This window comes from Carettochelys insculpta, chromosome 6, assembly GCF_033958435.1.
Source record: "Carettochelys insculpta isolate YL-2023 chromosome 6, ASM3395843v1, whole genome shotgun sequence".
In the NCBI taxonomy this organism is placed as follows: Eukaryota; Metazoa; Chordata; order Testudines; family Carettochelyidae; genus Carettochelys; species Carettochelys insculpta.
In genome coordinates, this window is record NC_134142.1 from 73,959,988 (window position 1) to 73,977,612 (window position 17,625).

The 17,625-nt window shown below is 43.6% G+C and overlaps 1 protein-coding gene across 2 annotated transcripts in view; it reads left to right on the top strand.

Moving 5' to 3' along the window:
- Positions 1–2,492: 2,492 nt before the first annotated feature.
- Positions 2,493–17,625, top strand: part of BTBD10 (BTB domain containing 10) — a 73,021-nt gene continuing 57,888 nt past the window's right edge. The window contains exon 1 of one of the 2 annotated variants that reach the window (XM_074997343.1): positions 2,493–2,578. The gene's annotated coding sequence lies outside the window, so the exon portion shown is untranslated. The remainder of the gene's footprint in view (positions 2,579–17,625) is intronic. The other variant, XM_074997341.1, reaches the window with a different exon arrangement.

Here is a 17,625-nt window from a genome sequence, read left to right on the forward strand (position 1 = left end):
ATTAAGAAAATTTATATAAATATGTCAAATTTATATAAATTAAGGAATTTATAAATTAGGAATAAGATTTTGAATCCATTCTTGAAATGGACTGGAGGCTGCTAGAGGCCCTTTCTTTATCAGATTTACAAGCTTAATTTTCCTTTTGTTTAGAACTGATATTAGCCAACTCCCTTTTAATTCGTGTGCTAATCTCTGCTAGACACTGAGATAGTTGGGTGATGGTGATTTACATTGTAAAGGATTAAGGGAGTCAAGTATAATTCACCTTTGTTGGCATTTGAGCCCATAATATCACTTTCTCCTAGCAACTATATGTAAGTATGGAAAAAGTGGTGGTAGAAAAGCATTTGTCCAGCACCACCCTTGCAGTACAGCCTTCAAGGAACAATTTTAGAGCACTGTCTCTTGACCTTTGTCTCATCTCTTGAGACCCAGGATCTTATTACACTGAGATCTAAGAGTATGGGAAGAAATGCTCTTTATCCATGAATTGCAGAAGGCTCACTGTTTCAGATTTATTACTGGCCAGAATGGAACATATCTAAGATTATCTTGGAGTTTGTACTTGCTTGCTTTGTAATTAACTTGCTAAGAAATAGGTGTGGTACCAAGCTAGAACTGTTGTGTTTCATAAAGCTTTCTTTGGGAATGGAAGACTATAGCCGTTTCAAGGTAGGAAGTAGTATCCCTTTTTCAAATATGGCATTGACACAAGGATTTCTAGTTATTCTTCTTTTTCCACAATCAGCAGCAACTTGCTGTTGATCAGTTTGTTTTACTGCATAAATAGACCAAATCAGAGGAAAGGAGGTGCTATGATGCTGGATATTTACATGATTTTCAGCAGCTGGTATCCCAAGAAACTTTGGATATCAGTGAACTCCATGGAAAAGGATGAACACATCTCTATCCAAGAAGTATTGGCTTGTGTTACGTTAACAGTCTGGGCGATGAAGCAACTCACCCCCTTTTCAGCATGTTTACAAGGAGAACAGAAGAGAGACTCTATGAGCACAGGCTCATAGAAGTTATTTGCATGTCATCTTGTATGCCTCAGCTTTCCATCAACAGTAATCTAGTTTCTATCCATTATCATTTCTGTAAGAAACATAATGATCCATACAGACTGGGAGACAGAACAGAGTAATTTCATACACATACTGATTCATCCATACTACACTTTGTGACTGTACTTCGTAAACTGGGCCAAAATTGGAATCACAGATCTAGACCCTTTCAATCTACCAGGGCATTTAGATTCAAATTTAATGTATGGTACTGGTTTCAAAATCACAAATACATATTCATCCGCATGGCTGATCTTGTGGCAACTCTTAATTCCAGGGCATCACAGTATTTCCCAAAGTTCAAAGTGCATGGTGAAATAACATCTCTACTAGCCACAAACGATGGATGGTACAACAAACTGCCACAATAAAGATTATCACCAGAAACAACACTGGTATGACTCATTTTCAGCGGCATGGATGTGACTCACTCTTTCAGGCTATGTCTACACTAGAAGCATCTGTCTACAGAAGTTACTGTCAGAAGAGATGTTCCAACAAAACTTTTGTTGACAGATTACATCAAAACACAAAAAGGGATGGATCTTTTGAGCTGCTCTGCTGATATAAGGGCCCTCTGGAGCATCTCCATGGCTTTTTTTGTGAACAGTTTCTACTGACAAAATGCATTTTGTGTGTAGACGCACTGAGAGCTTTGTCACTCAAAGTCTCTAGTGTAGATATAGCCTCACAGTGCAGTTAGAGAATAGAGAAGATGCTGGCCAGCTGAGTGGGTGAAACCGACAGCAGGCTAGTGATCTATCTGGAGGGTCTTACATGACCCTCCAAGAGCAGTGACTGGAGAAGACAAAGATCAATTGCTATCAAGTTTGTCACCTGCCTCACCAAGACAGCCAAGGGAAAACTAATAACCGCCCTATTGCGAGGGTCATTCCGGACCCTCTCCTTTCTCCCGCCTCTCCATTCTGTAACCTTGCGGCGCCATTTAAAGAGAGGGCAGGGCGGAGGGGGCAGCTCCTGCCCACACACGTGCGCCACCCCCCACACACGTGCGCCACCCCCCACACACGCCTGCTGGCATCACCCGTAAAGCTTCTCTCGTGTTGGGCTTGTCCCACGTTCCTGCCCCCAGCTACCCCCCTCGTGTGCTAGTGCACCACCCCTCCTCCCCCCGTCACTCGCCCCGTCTGCGCGCCTCTCCCTGGCACCTCCTGTCGCACTTGTCTCCCCACCCCTCCCCTTGCCGGGCCCGGCCCTAGCGTCACTTACACCAACAACGAATCCAGCCTTCGCCCTCGCTTTCACCCAAAACCAGCTCCCCTACCCGCCTTTCTGCCTACGTCACATCCGCTCGGGAGTACCCGGAAGCCGGTTGCACACCCCGTGCCCCACTACAATACAAGTCATAAGGCTCAAAGCTCGCGAGATTTCACTCTTCTCCCGTTTCCCTGGCCCGCTCTCGCGAGAGGAGCTAGCCGTGGCTTGCGCGGTGCAGTATTAGTTCGGTAGCTGCTGAGTGTGGTGGTCCTGGGCCGGCGCTTGGCTGGGTAGGCGAGGGATTCGGATGGGTCTCCCGTGCTGCTGGGGGCTGGGAACATGGGGAGCGCGACGTCGGCAGAGCGGGGAGAGGTGCCGAGGGCGGGAGCGGGCCGAGGACGCGGGCGAGAGGTGATGGAGGTGCCGGGGTGAGGCTGGAGGGGACGGGGTCTCGAGGTGCTAGGGCTCGGGGCGGGGGGTTGGGGGCAGGCAAGTCTGCGGCGTGACGGAAGCCTGATAGGGCGCACAGGCGGGGTGTCTCCGGCGACTGAGGAAGAGAATGGGGGTGTAGCTAGATGACCGTCCCCTTTCTGTTTCCTGTTTGGAGTCCTGTAAAGCGCTGACCAGCCCTCCCTTCCCCTGCGTGGCAGCAGGTTTTCTGGGACGGTTTGTAACGTGCTATTTCGTTATTTTTATATCTATATGTCTACTGTGTGCGATTGATATCCTGCCTCCTAGTAAGACCGATAATAAGCTTGTTTCCTGGTGGCCTTGTTTGGCTCGTCATACAAGTAGCTTTGGAATGAGGTGGTTAGACTATTAATAAACAGTGTTAATGAGGGTTTTCTGCCGTATGTCAGAATTGCATTTCCTGCTGAGGAGTGAAATGATCTGTGTTCTCTGGTCCCCCAACGAAGAAGAGTGGTTTAACTGCAAAGGACAGTACTGCAGGGTTTTATGAAATTAGCATCCATTTCTCCTAATGTTGACTAGTGAGCTGTGAAACGTTCCTGTGTATAATATAATAATTTTTTCTTTGTATAAAATCACTTCAAGCTGGGATCTTAGCTTTTGCGGTGGTCCTCACAACACCAAAAGAAACTACGCTCAGTGGATGTCATGTTAAAAGGCAAGGGGATTGGGTGATTAGTGTTAAGTATTTAGCCTGTCTTTAATATTTTGGATAGTAACAGAGAGGAAGCTGTGCTAGTCTATACACTATCAAAACAAAAAGCAGTCAAGTAGCACTTTAAAGACTAGCAAAATAGCTTATTAGGTGAGCTTTTGTGAAGAAGTGGGTCTGTCCCATGAAAGCTCACCTAATAAACTATTTTGCTAGTCTTTAAAGTGCTACTTGACTGCTTTTTGTTTTAATATTTTTGAGATTTGGTTTTGATGATGATGAATTTGTCAGTGTTCTACAATGTAATCTAAAATACTACTGTAATACCAGAAGACAGTGATTTTCAGCATTTTTTTTCCAGTTTCCAACCCTTAAATTTCAAATGGTGATGTGGACCCCTTTGAAAATTTTAAACCTAGTCTGTGAACCCTCAAGGGTCCATGGACCACAAGTTTAAAACCACTGCCATAAAACATATAATGGTAAATGTAGTGACAGACCAGCAACTCTGTCTTACCTAGCTCTGGAGTTCTTAGTTCTGATACTTTCTTCAGCAACTCCAGCTTTTTGGTAGACCTTCTTAAGATTGCCTCAAAAGTGTCTTGTTTTTGAAGATATGCTTAGCAATGCTGTGCTGGCAGCTAAGATGTACAATTTTGTAGTCTGACAAACTTCTTATGACAAAGTGAAATTGTAAGATTTTGTAAACTGTAGGTAGTTCACCTACAAGAATGCTGCAGGCCTCCTTCCTTCTGTCTGAACTAAAATCTCTCTCTCTCTTTACATTACGTTATGTATGTACATCTGGGAGTGATGTAGTCCAGTGAGAAAATATTTTTTATTGGACCAAGTAGGGATAGCTCAGTGCTTTGAGCATCGGCTTCCTAAACCAAGGGTTGTTGTGAGCTCAGTCCTTGAGTGGGCCATCTAGAGGAAAAAAAAAAAAAGACTTTAGAAAAATGAAGGAGGTTTTGGTGATGTAGTGGTTAGTATGGCTGCCTTCCAAGCAGTTGGGGAGGGATCGTTCAGTGGTTTGAGCATTGGCCTGCTAAACCCAGGGTTGTGAGCTCAATCCTTGAGGGGCCATTTAGGCAAATAGTTATTTTAAAAAAAAAAAAAAAAAAAAAAAAGCATGGTGTTTGGTCCTGCCTAGAGAAATTTTTGGTGAAATGGACAAGTTTTCAAGCTTCGCTCATTTTGTGTGTGTCTCATATCATGCTGGGGCCAACAAGCTGCAGTGACAGAACAAACACAAAACTGAATTGTTTATCTTCTCCCATCACTTCCCTTAAACCTCTCTCCCCTTTCTTTGTACCTTGATTAACAGCAGCACTATCAGGACAGCACTCTTGATTTAATCACTGACTCATTCTTTTTCCCACTCCCACATATCCAGGCTGTCTAAATCTAGCAGCTTTCCCCTATGTTGCATTTTTAAAACTGGATATTTTCTTCCACAAAGCTAAAACTTTTGCCCAAGGCCTCATGGGTGTATGTTCACACAGGAAAGAAGAACCCAGGTCTGGCCCATGCCAGACAACTTAGGCTTGTGGAGAGTGGGTTTAAGGGGCTCTTTCATTGCTGTGTAGACTTCTGGGCTGCAGCCTGAACTATGGGACCCTCCCACCCCACAGGGTTCTAGAGCCTTGGCTATGGCCTGGGTATGGAAGCTTATTCAGTGATGAAACAGCCCTGCAGCATGAGCCCTGGGAACCAGAGTTTGCTGGTCTGAGCCAGCCACAGGTTTTTCTGTTGCTGTATAGATCAGTGGTTTTCAGCTGTCCAAGTATGTCCTGAAATTTGTCAAGTTTCCCTTTCCTCTGGCTGCCCAAGTCTCAGACAGCCAATTCCTACCCCCTTCCCCTCCAGCTCTTTGCTGAGCCACAACTAGAGGAAATGCCAGATCCACGGGAGCTTGCTTGCAGTGGGAGGTAGCTAAAATGCTGCTTTTAAGCTCAAACTGGCTGGCAGTGAGCCCACCCCTCTCTCTGCTGGGGGAAGGAGGGAAGGAAAGTTGGAGGAAGAGGAGAGCCTGCTCTCTGGAGCCACCTTCCCCCTCCCTCTGGAGGGACATGCTGACCTTTTTGCATTCTGGCATGCCTAGGTTTCCCACTAAGTTGCTATTTACTCTACCTTGCATTTTGCTCTGATCCACTGAATTTCAATTATCTTTCTGTTCAATTATTTAATGACAATAATTTTTAAAAATGTTGTTACGAATATGACATAATGTGAAAAGGTGAAATTCAGATGCCTGACCTGAATGCTGCATATGGAACAAATAGAAATAGTTAGAAATAGTTGATTTGAGCAGATTTTGAAAATGGTGTGTTCTGTGGTGGACTTGAAACATTAATAAGTTTGATCCCTGTTTAGCTTGTTGTATGCACTAATAAGACTGTAACCATAGAAAATGCAAGGTTTATAAGCTGTAAATTCAGCTGAAAAAAGCAAGTGTGCAGAGGAATTTTATCTCATTGAAGTGTGCCTGGTTACTGAAAGGGGGGAACCACTAGTGTAGATGTACACATTATCTCATAAATTGCTGCAGTTTTCTCCTTTATAAGCCTTTTATGTCTCTTGGACAATGAATTAGAGTTTACGCAATGATTCTTTTGTCTCTGGTGCTAAATACTGGTTCAGGTAATTATTGGTTTGGCTGGAATGTGATTCTCACTTATTGAGGCAGTGGGACTGTTGATCCTGTTGGAAGCCTTTCCACAGCTAAAGGCTCTCTACTTACCTTCCCCTCCCCTCAGCAGCTTGTGGGGGAAAAGTTGAAGTGTTGATATCAAGTCTGGCTTTTTGACATACAGTCCTGCAAATAACTTTGGAAATGAGTGATTAACCTGTGAATTGCTACTAGTCCTGTAATGGCAGGCAAGATTTTGCTTTTGTGTAGGATGAGTGCACTCCTGCTTCCATTGAAATCAATAGGAGTAGACTGAGTGACTGAATACTCCTTAACCCTTGTGGTCCACATGGAGCATAGGTTGTTCACAAAGTTGAATTATTAATGTCCTTTGAAAAATAAGAGGACAAACTTTTAGGTGTGTGGTGTTGTGCAACTAGACACTTCTCTTCCATAACTCCTGCAGTAACAATAAAGTGAAATTTATGACTGTTCTTTCACATCTGCAGTTACACGGTCAGGATTTGTTAGTGTCGCTCATCTGCTCCTGAAACCTATTGTTTATTAATGGGGGGAAGTTTCCTTAACATCAGTATGCATTAGTAATGCTAACAGTTGGTTAACCAGTGGAGGCTGGAGCTGCTCCAGCCCCTCAGAGATTGTCATTAGCAACCTGGGGCGCACTTCAGGCAGGGGGTGCTTTGGCCTTGTCCACAATGACAGGCCTGATCCAGCCCAGCTGTGTGCTATTAGGACAGGTCTCCTTTTTCACAGCCTTATGTTACAGTATTTTAATATAATTTGGATAGAATGATGATGTGACATCTTGCTTTTCAGATAATGGTTCCAGCTCTTTTAGCCTGACTAGATGGAAGCCATAGGCTTTAGGCCTTGTAATATGGTTACCAAAAAGGCCTTTTCCTTATAGGCTACATCTACACGTGCACGCTACATCGAAATAGCTTATTTTGATGTAGCGACATCAAAATAGTCTATTTCGATGAATAACGTCTACACGTCCTCCAGGGCTGGCAATGTCGACGTTCAACTTCGACGTTGGGCAGCACCACATCGAAATAGGCACTGTGAGGGAACGTGTACACACCAAAGTAGCACACATCGAAATAAGGGTGCCAGGAACAGCTGCAGACAGGGTCACAGGGCGGACTCAACAGCAAGCCGCTCCCTTAAAGGGACCCTCCGAGACACAGTTGCACTAAGCAAGACAAGATCCACAGAGCCGACAACTGGTTGCAGACCCTGTGCATGCAGCATGGATCCCCAGCTGCCGCAGCAGCAGCCAGAAGCCCTGGGCTAAGGGCTGCTGCACATGGTGACCATAGAGCCCCGCAGGGGCTGGAGAGAGAGCGTCTCTCAATCCCTCAGCTGATGGCCGCCATGGCGGACCCCGCTATTTCGATGTTGCGGGACAGGGATCATCTACACGTGCCCTACTTCGACGTTCAACTTCGAAGTAGGGCGCTATTCCCATCCCCTCATGGGGTTAGCGACTTCGACGTCTCAATGCCTAACATCGATTTCAACTTCGAAATAGCGCCCAACACGTGTAGCCGTGATGGGCGCTATTTCAAAGTTGGCGCCGCTGCTTCGAAGTAGCGTGCATGTGTAGACGCGGCCATAGTTACAGTATTGCAAGGAATCTTTATGAATAGTGTTTGATCAGTGTGAATTTAATAACATTTTATAAATAGTTGGTATACATCCACATAAAGTAGCTTTTATTTAGCAGATGTGTGCTTGAGTCTACAGCAAATGTATTCAGCTGACCTGGTATGAGTATGCAGTGGTAAATGCCACTTGTAACTTCTTGCCAAGCAGATTTCATTGGGATTGCAAACAGTATTCCCTGTAAACTGAGGGCTTGGGAGGCCACCCAGGAGAGATTCAGGTTCTGCCCAACTGACTAGCAGAGCACTCATAGCCACCTGCATGTGTTTCTGTTGGTGTGCATGTCTGCATGTGCCTTGGTGCACATAACAAAACTTATTCCATCCAGGAAGTGAAAAAATTAGAGGGACTGCTGACTGCAAGCACTCCCTCTGATAATTCCAGCTAAGGGTGTATAAAGGAGTTCATTCAGCTGATGTTCATATTCTTTTGACAACTGAGGCAGTGAACAGCAAATTGTCTGCCTGTCCGTTTTGGAAAGTTTTAGCTTTTTTACTTGGAAATATGGAATATTAAATAGTGTGACTTTTGTGATCATCTCTGGCCCTGATGGGCATTCTATTTTCCAGACTCCAGTGAGACTTCCTTGTGCAATTGTAAGGCTGTTGTTAAGCTTTCTGTTGTATTTATCTGATGCTTCTGTGTCAGTAACAGCTGATTTCCAGCACCTACTTTGTCTACTCTTTATTAGATTTTTTTTTTTAAACCAATTGCCCCTGTCGAGTTTGGAAGTAACAGCCAACAGGTGGAATTTAAGGCTAATTTATTACATTATTTTTGACATAATCCATTCTGAAATAGTTTATTTCGAAGTAAAACAGCTATGTACAAGAATGCATTTTGAAATAGCACCCAACTACTTTGAAACAGCACGTCTGGGCACATAGTGCCTGTTTCAAAATAGTGCCATTGGATGCCATTATGGCGTATTTTGAATAGCATTATCCTGTGTCTTTGCAGCGCATTCTTGAAATAGGCATGTTTCCTCCTGCAGTGAGGTTTATGAGATTCAGAATTATGCATCTGCTATTATGAATTTATTTCAAAATATCATGTGCATAGTGTAGATGCTGACAAAGTTATTTTGAAATAACGGCTGTTATCTTGAAATAACTTTGCTATGTGGCTGTATCCTGGCTGATCAGTTGGAGCAGGCAGTATGCAGCGCCTGGCCTCTGCCTTGTGAAAAAGGTTGGCATCAGGCATATTTCCTTGCCAGAAAAAGACTGATGGTTGAAGAGTTATAGCTTACATATGAGGGCTGAGCTAAACTACCCATGCAGAGATCTTCAGTCTCATAGTTGCATTGCCCAGAATCAGGCACCAACAGCTGGAAGATGTATGCTCTGTCGGAGTCTATGTGGCAAGCCTTCTAAAACTTTTTACATTGAGTCACACTCTTCATCCTTGCAATTAGCCGGGGCAGGAGGGGCAACCCTTCTAATATAGTGCAAATAGATGGAAATTTTGGTTATGTTCATATGTGTGTGTGTGTGGGGGGGGGAACTCTTTCGGCATTGTAAGAAAATATGTAGAATGTAAAAAGCTTTATTAATTGCTGTATAAATGTGAATACACATTGTAACATGATGGTGTTTCTAGGCATAGCTAAGGAAATCAGTCCAAGGTATTTCTACTTAAAACAGGGCCACTTACTGCCCCAGGCTGGGATTTCCTTCTCACTAAAGCAAAGCCTGCCAGCCACATAAGTATCTCTGCTGGCCCCACTGACCAGCCAGAAACCATACCGGCAAACCTACAGATTTCCTAGCTACTTCAGAATGCCAAGTCCAATAGCCACCTACTCAGGTGAGAGGTTCTTAAAACATATTTCACCAGCACCACACAGATTCTTCCAGGCTCCAAAGGGTCCAGCCACAGTCCCAGGTCAATCTATACTTGGATCTTACCCAAATCACCACGCTGTGCCAGTCCTTCACACCTAAAATCTAAAGATTGGTTAACAAAGATAGAAAGGGTGAGAGAGAAAAATTGTTAAAGTGATACATTACATAAATCAATTATGGATATTGATGCAGGCCAGCAATGTTAGTCTTGAAAATCTTTGCAGATATCTTTTTGGGGGATGGACCTCTAGTCCACACAGGCTTAAATCATGAGGACCAAAAGAACCAAGATGGACCCCTGCCAGGCCCATCTTATACTCTTTTATTTATTTATTTTTTCCTCCTGCGTGGAGGGCAAATTCCTCTCTTCTCCCATAGGTCTTACTTTACCACCTGACTAGGAGGGTTACCATTGCCTGTTGCCACTTGTTGCAGCCCAGGAGGAAAGTTCCACATTCCTGAGATTTGTATTGGTCATCTGGGAATCTTTTCCTTTGTCTTAGTCCATCATCCTGGCTGGGAAGGAGATTACACCTCCCATTTTGTACTCTTGGCTCTGAATATTTCTAATATAGCTAAAGAGTCAAAAATCTATAACTTTACCTACAAGCATGGTACAGACATACAAGTAAGATAAACAGATTCAGGGCGTTTCTAGCTTTCAGTAGACATATGACTTGCACTGCTTGGCACAAGATTTGGTGCCACTACATACAATGGTGACAGAAATGGCTTCCATATCCACTATTAAATCCAATAATATCACACAAGTTTTTAATGAAATGGAAGAGCCTAAGAAACAGCAGCCAAACATGCTGTGCCCCCATTATAAAATTTCATGGGGCCTGCCCCTCACTTTGCTCACCCCTGCTTTAGAAGAATTTTTTACTGAAACTGTTTATTCTGAGGTGAAGAAATGGAGCCTTGCGTCTTACAACTCAATTTCATAGAAGTCTAGGGCTGAAAGGCACCTCAGGAGATCATAGAATACTAGGAATGGAAGGGACCTTGAGCGGCCATCGAGTCCAGCCCACTGCGCCAATGGCAGGACGAAGTACTGTCTAAACCATCCCCGATAGACATCTATCTAACCTGTTCCTAAATATCTCCAGCGATGGAGATTCCACAACCTCCCTTGGCCATTTATTTCACTGTTTGACCGCCCTGACAGTTAGGAACATTTTCCTAATGTCCAGCCTAAACCTCCCTTGGTGCAGTTTAAGTCCATTGCCTCTTGTTCTATCCTCAGAGGCCAAGAAGAACAAGTTTTCTCCTTCCTCCTTATGACTCCCTTTTAGATACCTGAAAACCACTATCGTGTCTCCCCTCAATCTTCTCTTTTCCAAACTAAACAAGCCCAGTCCTTTCAGCCTTTCTTCATAGGTCACATTCTCTAGACCTTTAATCATTCTTGTTGCTCTTTTCTGGACCCTCTCTAATTTCTCCATCTTTATTGAACTGCGGTGCCCAGAACTGGACACGATACTCCAACTGAGGCCTAACCACCGTGGAGTAGAGCGGAAGAATGACTTCTCGTGTCTTGCTCACAACACACCTGTTAATGCATCCCAGAATCTTGTTTGCTTTTTTTGCAACAGCATCACACTGTTGACTCATATTTAGCTTGTGGTCCACTATAACTCCTAAATCCCTTTCTACTATAGTCGTTCCTAGACAGTGTCTCCCCATTCTGTATGTGTGAAACTGATTGTTCCTTCCCAAGTGGAGCACTTTGCATTTGTCCTTATTAAACTTCATCTGGTTTACCTCAGCCCATTTCTCCAATTTATCCAGATCATTTTGATTTATGACCCTATCTTCCAAAGCAGTTGCAACCCCTCCCAGCTTAGTATCATCTGCAAACATAACAAGTGTACTTTCTATGCCAATATCTAAATCATTGATGAAGATATTGAATAGAACCAGTCCTAAAACAGATCCCTGCGGAACTCCACTTGTTATACTTTTCCAGCAGGATTGAGAACCATTAAGAACCACTCTCTGAGTACAGTTATCCAGCCAGTTATGCACCCATCTTATAGTAGCCCCATCTAAGTTGTTTGCCTAATTTTTTTATAAGAATATCATACGAGACCATATTGAATGCTTTACTAAGGTCAAGGTATAACGCAGCTACCGCTTCTCCCCTATCCACAAGGCTCGTTATGCTATCAAAGTAAAGCTGTCAGATTGGTTTGACATGATTTGTTCTTTACAAATCCATGCTGGCTATTCCCTATCACCTTACCGCCTTCCAGGTGCTTGCAGATGATTTCTTTAATTACCTGCTGCATTATTTTTCCTGGCACAGAAGTTAAGCTGACTGGCCTGTAGTTTCCTGGGTTATTCTTATTTCCCTAATTATAGGTGGGCACTATATTTGCCCTTTTCCAGTCTTCTGAAATCTGTCTCCCATGATTTTCCAAAGATGGTATAGGCTCAGATATCTCCTCTATCAACTCCTTGAGTATTCTAGGATGCATTTCATCAAGCCCATCAAGTCCAGCCCCTTGACTAAAGCAGGACCAACCCTAACTAAATTATTCCAGCCAGGATTTTGTCAAACTGGGACCACCTCTCTAGGTAAAGCATTCCAGTGCTTCTGGTGAAAGTTTCCCTAATATCCAGTTTACTTCTTGACAGTCACTCGATGATGAATAGGATGTTTGCATGTCGCCCTCATATTTGTGAGTGCATTGATGGCTGATCAGCCCAGTTCTGGGGCCGCAGATTTTATCATAGATGGGGCAAGTTGGTAGCTGTTGGAGGGATTCAGGGCAGTTTGTGATGCTCTTCTTCACCTCTCCTTGTCTGCACTGTGGCAGGACCTCTCATATTGCTCTACCCTCTCACAGATTACTGTTTCCCACCGCCCCCCCCCCGAGTATGGTGTTGGGCAAGGTTCTCGCAAGTGTCAACGCTGATGCTGCACTTTTTCATGTGTGCCTTCAGCATGTCCGTATATTGCTTCTGCAGGCAACCAATGCTCCTCTGTCCTTCCTGCAATTTGGGGAAGAGTGTCTGTTTGGGAAGCACTGATCAGACATCCGAGCCATGTGCCCAGTCCAACAAAGTTGTTGATGAATGATAATGGCTTCAATGCTAGCCTTGTTCGACTCTTCCAGGATGCTAGTATTCATGTGCCTATCCTCCCAAGAGATACTTAGGAGTCTACTGAGGCAGTGTTGATGCTATTATTCTAGTGCATTCAAATGAAGCTTGTGTGTTGTCCAGGTTTCATGTGCTATATGGACAGTTAGTCCCTTGCCTCTATTGGGAGGCATGGGTTCACTGCCTGGGATCCAAAAGACCAAAACCAGTTTCCCTCCAAAAATCTGATGGGGGACCATATTCCATGTTTGATTTATATATTGGAGAAAAATAACTGCATTGTTTCAGCAGCCGTCTTTGCCTTAACCCTTAAGGTTCAGTTAGCTTTGAATTAGCTCAAGAGACCTTAGTGATCCCCAAACTTTTTGGTCTCTTCTCCTTACCTTGTCCTTGCTCCCCTGGAATGTGGCTGTGGCCTTTTGTAAGGAGCAAGGATTTGGGGAGCAGGATTACAATCAGAGTAGAGGTGGGAGCAGAGTGGGGCTGTGATGCTTCCTCTCTGCCCCCATGGGGGGGCAGGACCAGGCTCCACTGTGCCTCCCATGTGTTCCTCTGTGCCCTCTGGGGGTGTTCCCACAGTTGGGGGATCACTGCTTTAGATAAACTTACTGCTGGGTGCCTCCTGCCACTGTTATCTTCAGCTTCTGGCTGTACTCTGGTCCTAATGTCAGTCTCCATCCTAATAATTTAAAATGTTTCTAGGAACACCTGGGAATGGCTGAGTGTCTGTGCACCTGTACTCAGTGGTAATGGGAGGGTGGTGTGAGGGTGTGGGGGAAGACACAGAAATAGTCCATTACCTCAGGTGAATGAGGCTGTGGGAATAGCCAACCAATGAACGAAAGCACCAATTATGGACTTCTTTCTGACTCAGATCCTTCCTGTAGTCGAAAGCTAGCAAATTACATGGAAAGGGTTCAAATATTCTTAATCCCGAGTTTTTCAGTCATGTGTACAACTCATGATGGGTGAAGAAAACCTGTTCCTCCCTCTTTATCCCAAGTGATGAAAAAACAAACCATAATGCCAAGACAAGATGTTTTATACTCTCAGACAAGAAATTAGTTTAACAAAATTGTCTTCACTACCCGGGATAAACTGTCCCCCTTAGGCTATGTCTACACTATGAGGTAAATTCGAATTTACAGCAGTAAACTTGATATTACAGTGTCACTCTGTTCACTGTATATATCCTTAGTTCAAAGGGAGCACTAATATCGATGTCAAAACTGGATGGGTGTAGTGTTAAATTCGAATTTAAGAGTCCAAATGAAGGCCAGTGTGGAAGCGTCATGTCTTAAACTTGATTTCATTAGCGTCCAGAGGTGTCCTGTGTGTATCTGCTCTGGCTTCTGTCTCTGCTGCTGTCTAGGTGCGCAGAAATTAACTGGAAGCCCGCGGATTTGAATTCGGCATCAGGAATCCTGTTGCTGTGGGATCGTGCTTGTGTGAGACCCTGAGAAATGTCTTTGTGTGCTCTCAGGGCTGTGAGTGCATCTACCCATTCAAAATAGGCCTAACGAGGAGTTGGTGGTTCTGTCTTTACCTCTGCAAGCTGAGCACTTGGATATTTTTTTTTGGGGTAGGAGGGTGGCAGTGCTGGCGTTAACCCCCACCCTGCCGTACTACATAGCAGCTAGGCTGTTGGGTGGGGTGAGCTGGGGTGAGGTAGGGAGGCATGCATAAAACAGAAGCCAAGAAACTTCTCAGTGGTTTACATTTGTGCAGGGTCACCCTCCCCTTCCCTACAAGTGCTATGCATTTTGGGGTCTTTGCCGCACCCAGCCACATCATGTGGCTAGCCCCTGACCCAGTGAAAGGGTGTGCCAGGCAGCACCATGTCCTGGTTTGCATGCAATGTGGGCTCCAATGGAAGGAAAGATTTCTTGGGGGCTTGCTGCTGCCGGGGGGAAGTCTTGTCTGGCAGCTAAGATTTTTGAGGCCTTGCAGCTGCTGTGGGGACCGTTTCAGTGGGTTCTGCAGCCATGGTCCCTATGCTCCCCTGCACAAAAAGACTTTCAGGGAACAATTGTAGTGTAGCAGAAAGCCAAAAATCTTTTTCCTAACCTTTTCTATCATTTTTCGTCAAGCTTTTTCCCCTAATACAGAGCAGACAGACACCTTTCTGCACTGTAAGCCCATTACAGACACTTGCTGCTTTTTGTAAAATCTTTGATATTTCAGTTGTGAGTTATAGAGATTTCAGGGCCCATCCATTTTGGAAGCCCAACATCTTTTTCCCAACCTCCTTAACAGACTGAAGAGTGGGTGGAAGGCCAGTTGAGAAGACAGAGTGCTGAGTGATCCCAGGGCCCAGAAGCTGTGTAATGGTCTGGGAAGCCAAAAACCCTGCCTCACAACATCTTTTTTTTTTTCCCCCTAAAAACCTTTACTCTACTCTTTCTTCAAGCTTTGCATTATTCCTGTTTTATTTTCAGGGATCATATGTAGTCGGGGGTCTGGGGGGGACAGTGGCTGGATGGCCAGTTGAGAAGACTCTGAATCTGCTGGCTTTTGTAAAATTTTTGATAATTCAGTTACGACTACAGTTGTAAAAAGCAATTCACTTGGAGAAGCAAGAGATTTCAGTTAATTTGGTGATATTTGTTGATGCCCTACTTTTCCTTCCTTCCTTCCTTCCTTCCTCCTGGGAAAAATGGCTGTTTGCTTTCCCTGGGAGGGGAATGAGGGCAATGGAATGTGGGAAGATGACATCACATACCTACAATCACTTGCAGGGTATTTTTTTTTTCCCATGCTGCGCCAGTGACAATATCCAGAACGCTATGGGGCTGAGGGAACTGTGGGATAGATTCCCACAGTGCACTGCTGCCGCAGTCAATGTTTGGCGATTGAGTGCGGCAGCAATAAGTTGACTTTGTGGGGATCTTGTGGAGAGATGAGGATACTCCAATTCAAATTTATAAAGCACAGTGGTACAAAGTCAATTTTAATATTCAAATTTATCTAGTAGTGTAGAAGTAGCCTTATTTTATCAGCTCTCTGGGGAAGTGAAAGCTAGGGCATCTAGAGACTGCTGCCATTGACACTACTGTAAGAACAGAGGCAAACAATAACCATGCACGCATGTTGGCTAATGCATTCTGTTTTTCCAAGGGGCATGCAGACTGCTATAGTACATCCTCCCTTTTGTAGGCTTGTTCAGTGAAAAAACAACTCATTTTACCATCTTATGGTCCATATCAATGTCTGATTCCTTTTTGGATGTGTTTGTAAGTAATCTTTTGCATGCACGCCGAATTCTTACACTACAAGAGCTTACCTGGTGAAGGTGGAAATTTGTTATCTTTTTAATGTTGTTTTTCCTGGTAATATAACTAGATTGTTACCAGGGAGGCAATGCAGTAAAAGTGGATTTGCCTCAATGTAGTGTTTAAAAATGAACCAGTGAGATTAGCTTCTATTTTCTCAACTGGCAAATGTTTTCTCATTTAATTCAGACTACTGCACAGCTTCTCCTTGTAGTACCCAAACTTGTTATGTTTTGATGTTTCTTTTATGACTTGATCTTAGAGGTAAGAGCTGCACAAACTTGAATTAAAAAAGCTGCTGCAAAAAGCAATTTATGTGAGTAGAAATAGCATCTGTACTTACACTATCTCATTAAAAATTACAGTAGCATAAATCATTAGCGCATCATCTGTATGGTTGGGAAGTAAAAGCCCACCCCCCAGGTATAGTTAAAGCCACAGATATTGTAGCACTTTTACCTGTTTCTGATATATCCAGTTAAGGATAGTGGTGGAAGCAGGATCCTGGGAAAAATTCTTGTGTAAGAGCTTACTTATGGCGTGCCACACTGAAATATTTCATTACAGTATATACTAAGGAGCCTGGCAGGTTCAGCTGCACACTGTCTCTGTATAGGTACACAAATCTAGTATTTCAGACTTACTCTCAATCTCTTTATCTGTTACACTAAAGAAGGGAAGAGAGGAATGTTGGTGGGCAGGGGGAAAGAGATGAATGTGGTGATGGGTAAAAGAGAGAGCAGATTTTAAAGTACGTAAAAGGTTGTTACAAAAAGGAGGGACAAAAATTACTCTCCTTAACCTCTCATAATAGGATAGAAAGCGGTGGACTTCGATTGCAGCGAAGGAGGTTTAGATTGAACGTTAAAAAAAACTTCCTAACTCTGTCAGGGTGGTCAAGCACTAGAGTAAATTGTCTAGGGGTGTTGTGGAATCTCCATCATTGGAGATTTTTAAGAGCGGATTAGATAAATAACTATCAGGGATGGTCTAGTCTAGATGGTGTTTGGTCCTGCCATAAGTGCATTAAATTAGATTGCAGGCTTCTTTATTAAACACCAAAATGTTATTTGATAACAGATAATTATGTATGTCATTACTGTATTTATAGGTGCTCTGCAAAACTGTCATACACCATGTTTTGGCCACCTACATTTTCAGTTAACATATAATGAGTCGTTGAGCTCTTTTACTGCTGCAGTACTTAGCATCCTAATAACTAGACAAATTTAAGATTTTTCTCTTTCCTGCCTGTTTGTGCAGAGACACGCAAACTTGTTTATCTTGACATCTAATTGTACATCATGAGACTTCAGCTGCTGCTTTAACCTGGTTTCACACAAATACTCTAAAAATGATTTTTTTACTAGTGAAAATTTAAATACTATTGCTTCTGGCTACATCTACACTAGAGAGTTTTGTAGTCGAAGTTGAGGTTTGAAGATAATACTCAGAGCGTCTGAACCCAAAATGTATTTTGTCGACAGAGTGGATCAGAAGATGGATCCACTTTTATGTGTATATGTGATCTGTTGACAGAAGTTTTGTTGGAACATCTCTTCCAACAGTAACTTCTGTAGACAGATGCTTCTAGTGTAGATGTAGCCTCTGTTTTTGTATGCTATACAAAGATACTGTGTTGATTTTTGTGGGATATGGTACA